Source organism: Anarrhichthys ocellatus, unplaced genomic scaffold (genome assembly GCF_004355925.1).
Source record: "Anarrhichthys ocellatus isolate YVR2014 unplaced genomic scaffold, GSC_Weel_1.0 scaffold13, whole genome shotgun sequence".
Classification (NCBI taxonomy): Eukaryota; Metazoa; Chordata; class Actinopteri; order Perciformes; family Anarhichadidae; genus Anarrhichthys; species Anarrhichthys ocellatus.
In genome coordinates, this window is record NW_022280043.1 from 6639568 (window position 1) to 6650956 (window position 11389).

Consider the following 11389-nt stretch of genomic DNA (forward strand, 5'->3'; position numbering starts at 1 on the left):
TTTTCATTTAGCCGCGTCATGTCTGTGCGGAGGAGGGGCAGAGAGATGAATGGGTGGATTCTCTAATTCCCCCTGTTGCAGTTATCATAATTGTTGAACAACCACGACTTTTAAAGATCGGGCTCGAGGAGAGGCAGGCCACACAAAGAAAGTTAATAGATTTGGAAAATTGAGATAGATTGCACAGCAGCCGTTTTTGGAATGTTCCATCGGCGTGGCAGGCAGATGGACAAATATGATCCGGGGATGAGGAGGTGTGTGGGGGGGTGCAGCACACAGACACAGGGTGGCAGAGAATGCATCCTGACAAATAAAGGGGTTACTGTTTACCCTTTCCGTGCAGTGTGCGTGCATCTCATCGTCTAGCGGGTGATAGCCGGGATAATTCACAGTTTTAGGCTTTCGTCAGCGTTGGAGCCCATGAGTCGGCCGGTGAATTCTCCCCCCATGAAAGGCCGCAGTGGTTCAGCAGCAGTTCCTCTCTTGAGGCACCAGGGGGAAATGGATAGCTGTGGAAAGGATGCTTCGGGGAATAGGGGAGCTCAGGAAATATATCTCTCGCTCAGAAGTTTGGGCAATTTGCTAGAACTATGATATGGAATGAGTCTGTGGTCAGCATTGCATATAGAAAATGTTTTTTTTTTTTTTTTTTTGCTTTGTTAAAGCCTCCCATCATACCTTCTCCTCCATCAAACAGTGCTGTTCCAGCTGATAGTGCTCCCTGTGTAAGACCTCTGACCCCGTCATTTGTCTGTGGACGATGGCTTTTTAGAACCTCTGAAGGATATTTTACGGCAGTGATTTATCCAGAGGGGCCTACATTTGTTTCCATCCGTTTTGATACAGGCCATTGTTTTGATGCATTCAGGCTTTTCTCTGCTGCTCAGAAATCTTTCCCACATCCAATTTTCGCCTTTCCTGTGTCCAATTTTCCCTAATATTCAGATGATTGTGGCATGATGCTTTCCTTCCCTTCTTTCAGCGTTCTACTCTTTTCCTCTCCTGCTTCTATTCTCCCCTGCTTCTCTTTCTCTCTCCTTCATAGATTCTGTCATACAGCTATATCACATGAATGTTTACTGCGACATAATGTTTAATCAGCTCAGATATAGATGCACTACGACGGCTGATAGTCTACTGCAAATCATCCACAAATCGAAACATAAAACCGTACATTTATTTAGCCCTCTCTGTCCCACAACCAAATGGCAAAAACATTTTCAGTCTGCCCCCTTTGACGGACAGTCGGTAGTGTTTCAGGTGGCAGTCTGAGAATTGAATTACCCCATATTGAATCTTATAAAAGTCCAGTTGAGCTGATTTTCTTTTTGTGATGTAATTTGAGCTATCCAATTTTCCTTGTATTTACTGTCTATATTTTTGTCAATTTGGCAGAGGAACACATTTTGTGCGTTGGCGCTGGGTGTCACTGGTGTCGTCACGCTCCGGCGGTTTTGGTGTTGGCTGGCCTCGGAGGTCAGTGTGTGGGAAGAGATGGTGGCTCTGCAGGGCTTTGCAGCAGCTCTTGGCCTGTCCCTTTGGGCTCCGGCAGGCCCACATCCACTCCTCTTATTCATGAAGGGGTCAACACACGGGTCAAAACACACCGTTTGACTCCCCACAACACACTGGTGTGTGTGGGCGTAGATGAAACCGGGTATTTTGTGGGCCTTTGGTAAGCTGCAGCTGGTAGCGGCTCTTACTTCTCTCCCTCTCAAGTCCAAATGTGCCTAAAAGCATGGCTCACACAAAGGAAGGAGAGCGAAAACGCCATTAAATTGTGTTGCATTGAGTGCTGAGAGTGGGCTGCCGAGTTTCACATAAAGGGATGGAGAAACACTGTTTATTCCCTATTAGTATCACCACATTGACAGGTTGGTCAAGAGGTGAGGAAGATTTCCCTTTCTCTCTTAACCACCTGTAATGTTTGCACTGAGAAACTCTGCTGGCCAAGACTAACGTGTTCGCCACCAAGCCATGCTGCCGTCGTGGTGACTCCATGGAGTGGATCTCTTGGCCGTGGCCTCCCTCCTCCTTTCATCCCGCCGTAACCTCTTGCTCCCTCTGTCTCTTTAGTGGAGGGATAGAGATGTGGAGGGCAAGAGAGACTGACAGTGTGCGCTCCCCTGCTCAGTAAATATGAACTGCACCGAGCAGACAGACCCATTCATCACAGGGGAAAGAGGGGGGAAAAAGGGGGGGGGGGGGGGAGGGATACAGAAAGGACTAAGAGAAATGTCCAAAAGACAGAGGGAGGGAGGGAGGACGAAGCGGAGGATGAAGAGAGGTGGGAGGAATAGGAAGATGGAGAGAGGATGAAAGAAAGGAAAGTGTTCTGGGTGAAATGAGTGGGAGAAGGAGATAACGGGCTGAAAAGGGGAAGAGACGGATGAGTGAAGGAGGAATAAAGGATGGCGGATGTGCATGAGGAGGAGAAACCTCAAGCATGGGGAAACTAATGAAATATCGGAGGACATTTTATATCTCATCACCAAGAGATCTTGTGTTGCGATCGCATGCCCTCAAGCATCTTGTTACGAGAGCGACATTAGTTTTGCTGCCTCTACAGTCAGGAGAGAGGTCTCACGCTGACTTGTTGCCTTTCGCATTTCAACCTTGAATATACACCATGGGATCTGGAGGTTATTAGAGAATCCCATGAAAAGGCTGAAACCAACAATGTGTTAGCTTTTCAAAACTCACAGGCTGAGAGCCCATTAATGCCTGAATATTAAATTTGTAATTATTAGCAAACGGTACTCAAACACGAGTAAAAAGGGCGTGTTGTGAGTATTTACGGCACCAAGTGTGCATGTGGGATTGGCTCAAAATACACCACAGTGCCCATGTTGTAATGAAAGAACAGGTCACCCAGTGCAACCGTGTGGCTCACTATTTAGTTTTGAACAGTTTTATTACAGACAGTGGTGGTTACTGTGTATTGGTTGTTGACTCACCCCCAGTAAATCAGTTTAGCTTTTCTAAGTCTTAGTTGCAGAGATTGGTCACAAAGATGGACATTGAAACTGCAGCTTATGTTCTTTGATTTATTACATACTTATTGGTAGTCCGGTTCTCCGATATCTGCTCAAACACTAGTGAAAATGATCTCTACTTTTGTCCAGTTTCAGTCTGTCAAGTACTTTGAAACAAATACATTTTGTTAGAACTGTCCTTGAAATTTACTTTTATTTTTACTAAAGGCCGGAATGTTCCTAATGTGTGCCTCACCAAATGCAAGCAGACAAAAAACAACAAGAAACTATTTCTTGAAAATCCCAGAGTCCTTTGCCCTTTCCGGTCCATGTGCTCAATTTCCAACAACTTCCCCCTCTTCACTCCCACCAAAACCACCTCCTCTCCATCTTTTTCCACTCCACAGAAAGACAGGAGAGAGGGAAGATGATGTGTGACAGATGCCATTTTTCGACTTTCTGTCAGGGAGATTAATATTGACACGGTGTGTTTCTTACCAGGGGCTTGTTGACTGTGTGTGTTGGGCTTTGATTTCATTATCCTCTGCTCAGCCACTTTTTTCTTAAGAATCAGACAATAACAGATGTGGCGACTGAAATAGAGACACTGATATTGGAGGGGCTGAGTGAACAGGTCATATTGCCGGGTGGGTCGGCCATCAGTCCTGTTTGCTGTGGAAGTGTAAACCCCCCCAAGGATACCCGGAGACCCTTCAATTTGATCAACCCCTTCAGTAGCACGGTTCAGTAGCACGGTCCGTAAGCTGCTGTCCACTGTGTCGTATTGTTGCCACACACATTTAAAGGGAAATGTGTGTGTTAGTTAATACTAAGCTACTTGTACTGTCATTTAATTTAGGTTTTTTTCTACTCTGCAGTTCTACTTTTCACAACAAATATTGTATTTTGAACTCCACTTAATTTATTTGACAGATATAGTTACTAAGTGCTTTCCCACCCTCCATTTTTTTTTTCTATATATTTTTTTATTCTGGGCAGATCTTACACATTCCACCTTTTTAAGTTAGTTTTATTAAGGCATTGTTACCAACATATGTATCGCGTGGGACATTTTATAGTTTTAAGTGTGAGCTGGTGGGCAAACGTCACTGTTTCTAAATTACCTCATATATCTTTGTGAAAACTGTGTCTAATTTGCTGTCAGTTGACGTATGCACTGATACGGATCTACACTACGATAACATCAGCGGATATATCGGCCTAGCTCTATATAGGATATAGCTTAAGTTATTTCTACTATGACATGCATCAGTAATACGGGATGCGCGATATATCGGGGGCCAATATATTATTGATTATTAAATGAAAACATTTTATTATTGTTGTTGTTCTGATAATGGAATTTCAGCTGATGATTATGTCTGAAAATGTGGAGTCTGTTGTACAATAACTTAATATGTTGTGTGTGGTAGTGAATTAGAGAGGAAACTGCGCTGAGTGTGGAGCCCAGGTTTCAGGATTTGTTCCTCAGCCAGATCTTCCTAAGTGCTCATGTGTTGTATGATCTACGTGCCTGTTAGGACTAGACTGAGATATAGATTCGGTAGAGTAATCAAATCTAATTGATTCAAATGTAATGCCTTTGTTGATTTGAGCAATCTACAAGTGGCTTCACGTCTCCGGGCCAAAGCTCGCCGGCCTTCATCTCCAACTTGTAAGCCTCTGAGAACTTTCTGGCGCTTATCGAAGCATTTCTGAGGTGGATACAGGAGATGGATCCTACAGCTTCCTGATTTAGTAATTTCAAAGCGTGGTGCTTGCTGTTAGTGGGAGAATAAAATCAATAGGCCTCTCTGGAGAGGAGTATAGCTTGTAGTCCTATGATATGAGAGAGGATTCGAAACAGGAAACGCAGCCGATGGAGGAGGAAATAGGGAGGAGCAAAGCAGCTTCAGCGAATAAACAAATAGAAAGCAAAGCAGGAGAGATAATGCAAGAAGGAGACAAGAGACCGATGGGGGAAACAGTTGTCGCCAGAGACTTTTATTGACCCCCTCTCCTCTCTCCACGTGACTACCAGATAAATTCACACAGAGAGAGAGAGAGAGTAGTGAGGGGAGAGAGAGAAATGAGAAAATAAATTACTCTGGAAAGATATGACGATAGGCTACGCGCGGCTTTAAATCTAAAAGGGAATTCGCGACACACTCGACCAATTTGTCACTGTGCTCTTTGCCTCTTTTCATTTCTTTTTTTGCTACTTTTCCCCCCTATTATTTTTCACCTCCTCAAAACCCCGATGCCCCTAATTTACCCCACTTTCCCAGTGTAGGCCTGTCCAATTCTTCACTCCGTGTTTTCCAAATCTATTCTTCGCTATCTGCACATTGTCACCTGTCGTGGTGTTGAATATGATCTTATACTTTATTTCTTTGTTTTTTCTAACGCACCTGTCATAAAAGGTGCCCCCCCCCATGTCCAAGTCTTTATGTATCGGTTTGTAATTTATGACAAATCCATAAATCCGTCCACCTCAGCTCCTCTTTCAATCGGTTTCCCTTCATCTGTAACTACAATCAGATGTGTTCCTCCTCCTCCTCTGAACACGGGTCTATCAAAATCTGAGAGAAAGGAGGAAATGAGATGCATCGCAAAAAAAAAAAAGAGTGAGCGCGCCCACGGTAAAGGATGTCTGGAAAATAGGTGGAAGAATGGAATGGAAAAGAGAAAAGAAAGAAAACGCAGACTTAAAGTATACCCCCCTCTCTTTTATTTAATTTAGACGCCAGGCGAAAATCGATCCTGCCATTCGATACGCAATCCGAATCAAGGCGAATTAAGCGGGCGGAAATTAACTCTGAAAATATTTTTGATGGAGTGGCTTGTAGTCTCTCGGCCAAATGGACTGCAAAGTGGAACAAATGACAGGGGCCTAGTGGTGGAGACAGCGCCGCTCCATCTTCCATTAGGCCGTAATGGGATAGGTCCAGCCCCCTAGCTCGACTCGGCTGCATTAATCAAAACAGCCGCTATATGAAGATTTATGGTTCTCCACTCCAGCGAAGCCGGAGCCGGAGCCAGTTCTCGGTGCGTATGTTTGAAGGAGGGGGTCGGAGTGTCTCCCCCCTCGCCTCTCTCTCTCTCTGTCTCTCTCGCGCCTCTCTCTCTTTCTCTCCCCCCCCCTCACCATCCATCCTATAGACTTTGCCCCTACCTGTGGGTACACAACATGTGCGTTACGCCTTTACGCACACGCGCACCTTTTAATCCAGACACTGTGTAATCGCATCTCGTCATTTTTTTTGTCAACAGGCGTGTCAAACCCGGAGTCTTTTGTTGACTCAGTAATAAACTTGTAATAGCCGGTCTATATGCATATGGACATGGCACCTAATCAAACATTATGTTAAGTGATGGAAGTAAAAAAGGCCCCTGATGACCTTCAGACGACATAAGACAAACCATAAACATAAAGTCAGGCATTTATAACCATTCCTCCCTTAAAAGAGCTCTATACAGTTTAATTAGTTTGATGCCTTGTATTTAAAAGGCCAATCAGTTATTTTTTAAATAAAATGTCTCTGCCTACGCTGGGTTCGCCCTCCACACAGCTGTGATTAACTTGTTTTGATTTGTTGTTTAGTAGTTTTTTCAGTGTTTTTGGGGGCCGTCTTCAGCCACTTCTCCTCTCTCAATCTCCGAGCTGTTGTCACCTCTTACCCATCCAACATGACAAACAGCAGACAAACAAAATGGGTATCCTCTGGCGTTCAGTATAGTGAGGCTTTAGATTACAGCCTGTATTGCTGCAGCTCCTCTCTCCAAGGCAGCCCATTAGGAGCGTATAGACCGGTGAGCAGGCCGCTGCTGTGACGAGCCAAAGGGACAGACAGGGGGAGACAGTGTGACGGAGAAGAGTGTGGCGGCTCCACTAGATTGGAGCTGGGATCCATCCAAAAAACTTCAGCCAAGTTTTGATGAGATGAGACTGATCGGACCCACTGCTGAGAGACGCTGTTTGACTTTCTCTATGTGTGTGTGTGTGTGAGGATGGATGAACTCTCCCCAATATGGATCACACCTCACACACTTTCTCTGTTACCTAACTTTCACAGCTCTTTCCTATTCCCCCCTCCCTTAACCTCTGTATCTTGTCAGTGTTTTCCCCATTATTTGTGTCCCCTCTCTTTCTCCTCCATCTAGCTCCCTCTCTTATTCCACTTCACTCTCTATATTCCCCCATTCTCCATCCTCTGGCCTCTAACTCTCCCATGCGGATAAGCAAAGCAGCATGGAGACATCTCTATATATCCATATATCTATCTCTCCTTTCCTTTTGCCTTCCCTCTTTTCCCCTTTTCCTTTCTTCTCCCTCTTTTCCTTGCGAGCAAAGGGGAAGCTCGCTGCCAGTTTCAGTCTGCCAAAGGGTTTATTTAAATTAGAAACGCTTCAATCTCCTCACTCCCCCCCCCCCCCCCCCTTTCCATTTGCTCGCTCTCTCTATACCGTATTCACTTTCTTACCTCTTTCTCTTGGATGAGGGTGACTCCCACCTCTCCTTGCTGACGGCCTCTAGGGTCCCGTCAATGCCAGGCAACTTTGTTTTGTAGATGGAAGTGGTGGAAAGTGGGGTTGGAAGGAGAGAGGAAACGAGGCAGAGGAAAAGTAGAGGTGGGAGAGTGGGAGTTGGAGAGGGGTCAGGGGAGACCTGTTAGTCGGTGTACTTTAGTTCCTTCTTCCTCTCATGGCTCATTCCACCCAGATTAGGACCTGTAAATGGCTTTAGGCTACCTTACCTGGCTTTGGATCTCCACATCTCACAGGAATGCAGGCAAACTATTACCTTCACTCTCTCATTATCACACACTCAGATCCATCTTGTCCTGTAAGGTCTCTTCTCCTGCTTTTGTTTATTTTAGGTAATATCTTCCCACACCTGCTCAGTGTTTGTCCCCTAATTATGGCCACATATCTCCTGCACTGTCTGCGACCAGGAAGGGTCAGTCATCACGCCTAATCATCTCCTCTTTTGACGCTGACCCATCTCCCCGATAACTCTTCTATCCTCCCTCCTCGGGCTCTAATCCCCCTCATTCCCACTCCCGCCCTATACCCCTCCTCCTCACCCATTAACACACAATTATTTTGGGGGGCCGACACGGGCAAGGGGGAGGAAACGAGGTGTGGAGAACACAGAGAGACTGTGTCTCTAATGGCTGAGTGACACCAGACGAGCTCATAGATCATGGAGATTATTAATACCACTGTTAAACACCCCATTCAAGGGCCGCCGCCATCCGCACATGCAGACACACGCAACCAAAATGTGCACACGCTCGCAGACCCCCATCATATCTCATTCCCGGCACACATCTTCATATGAGCTGTCATTCATGCTTGGTAAGTCAGCACCAATTTCATTTGAGTCATTTAAACAATGGCGGGTGCTCATTACAGCATGTGGTTGAGGGGTAGAATCAGATTTACAATTACAACTCTCATTGGCGGTGTAGGCTATTATTCACGAGGTCGTTTCCTTATGACTCGCCTCCTGCAATAATTCTAATGATGGGTAATTCCAGGTTTGATCCGATTATCGTGTATACAGTGAGGTGAGAGATTCTCTGTGACTTGCCGGTAATGACCAGGGAAATGTGGCCTTTATATGGCAGTGGGGGCCCATAGGGAGAGCAGATTGAAAAGCAGGCAGAGTGTGTGTGTGCGTGTGTGTGTGTGTGTGTGTGTGTGTGCGCGTGCGCATCAATGACCTGTCCGTTTAACCGTTGGGGTTCTGGGGAGAAGACAGGGGGAGCAAGGCGTCCCCGGGGAGCAGGGTCTGGGGAAATCACACTCTCACTTTCACCAAACAACCTGGAGGCTGCATGGCAGCTGGCAGCAGCCAATACACACACTCCCACTCCCCGTGTCCTAGTTGATATGCAAAGAGACTCCTAAACACACTGGATCTGGGATGTGTGGCCTGCGTAAATATTCTGAATTCAGTGAGAATCACACATCTAGCTCCTATAAACAGCCACATGATCTGTTAACTCAAATACATTGGAGAAAGGAAACTAGAAAGAATACAGGATGTCAACCGCTATTGCTGGTTTTGTAGAGTGCTTAAAACTTCCAACATTTTAATGTTACTCTTGCAGGAACCAGACAACAACAAAAGGAGTTTGAAGTCAAAGCAGGGCTGTTAAAGCTTACTTTAGTGTTCTACTGCTCCATTAGCTGATCTCAGGCCTGTGAGCTCTGCTATAGTGCCAGCTCATTGATTCCTTAACTAATCACTCTAATTAAAATGCCTTTTATTCATTCAATGGTTTACATGGCAGCCTATTACTTGCGTTTAAAGATCAATTGCCACACAAATATACAGAAATTTTCTGTCAACATTTTCAGTGGATTGCCTACTGTTTTTGGCAAAGATCTACGTTTGTACAGATGTACCTTTTTTTTTTCCAAAAGTTACAACAACTAACTCTTTAATTAAGCAGGATGATACTGGTTTGAACAAGTTCAAGACTACAATGAGCTGCCAGGCTGACTGCTCCCTAAAATACTTTGTCACCTGAGGAAATTGGTTTCCTGTTTATGCTGCATGTTCTAAATTGGTCTCTTTGTCTATGAATGATTCAGGCAGAAAGAATTTACACCCTCATTATTTGGAGAAATTAGAAGAGTAGAGTCATTAAATAATTAAAAAATACTGCCAAAGAATTATACGTTGTCTCAAGCTGTCTTATTTTGATGGATGTCTGTTTATGACTCGTTCCGCCTAGGAATTCCTACAACATTTCTTTCCTGATAATATATCAATTTATCAGCAGCGATTTTTATGTTAATTTCCTCCCATCCTCCCCCTAAAATAAAGTATCTCACTCCCAAATGATCTCGAACTAATTAAGCACGCGTTAATTAAAAAAACTGAGAGGGGATAAACGTGGTAGAATTGTTATGGAAACGTTGAAGTTAATCAAGCTTTCACATTATTGATAACATCCTTAGAACAGTGATCGATCGTGAAGACATTAAGTGGCAAAATAAAACAGCCGCATTCAGATTTGATGGGTGTGTGTGTGTGTGTAGCAATGTGCAAAAACAATTAGGTCCATAATACATAATATTAGTCCGTTTGACAAATAGGATATATTTTGTGTCATTCCAAACTTGCCTGTGTGCACGTGCGAGTCCGTGGTCCGTGCGTGTGAGCATGTGCGCGCAATTAAGTGGGGGGGTGGGGTGGATCTCTTTATCACACAAACGCCATTAATCAAATGTGTGCGTTGAAATTGCATTGTAAACTCCTAGAGACCGAGATATTGACGCCTCCTGATATGAATATTTCCCCTCATTGCACGGCGTTGGCCTATTTTAGAAGCAGCCTGCATGCCCCGTGTGTTTACATGTTTCTCCCCCTGCCTGCACGTCTGTTTACGCCGGTGTCAGAGCCTGTGTGGCATGTACTTACAAGGCGCTTCATCATCCCACCAGCGATAGGAGCAATTCACCCATAAAGTGGGTCTTTCGCCCATAAATAATATTCAAGTCGCTCTATTGTTAAGTGAAAAGTTGACTGGTGTTTGATTTTTTTTTTTTTTCTTATTTTTTTTTCCCCTTCTTCTTCTTTTCCGCGGCGACCTCGGGTTAGGACTCATACATCACGGGATGACAGCTATAGAAAGGCCCTAAATTAGCAACTAAATCGAATATTGATCAGCTATGTGCGGCCCTGCGAGTCGCGCCTCCTTGCCGTTTTTTTTCCAGAGAGAAAGAGAGAGACGGGGGGGGTGAAAACGAGAGATAGAGGGGGAAGGAGGGGGGCGGTGAAAGGTGCTTCTCTCTCTCTCCTCTCCTCTCTTTCTCTCTCTGTTTGAGTTTAAGTGTTTGTGTGTGTGTGTGTGTGTGTGTGTGTGTGTGTGTGTGTGTGTGTGTGTGAGTGTGTTTTGCTTGAGGACCCATTGCTTTGGACTCAGAGTAAAAGCATCTGTCTTGAAATTGGATGTTTATTTTTATGCGAGCAGTTTCCTTTTTTTATGCATTCGTCAGCAAATGAGACAGCACCATATGCCTACTAATCTCTGTATCTCTTGAGGAGTATAAGCAGACTCCAGGTCCGTTCATTTCACGCTTTAGCTGTCCATCCATCTAGGTTAGTTAGAACCGTCATGTCTGCCCCCGTTCTCCAGCAGGCCAAGTATTGCTCCTGATTGTTTACATAAAGTTCAAATGAAGTCCCTCATTACCCGCCCGCCTATTGGCTCCTGTTTATGGATCATTGACTGTGTTGGCGCTGTTTGCATCGACTTCCCTCTTATCCCCGTTGCTGGGACGAGTGGGAGGTCGGCGGCGCGCACATGCTCTCGCAGCGGGGACGTGTTTGATGAAACGATCTAGGGGTCTCTCTCTCTCTCTCTCTCTCTCTCTCTCTCTCTCTCTCTCTCTCT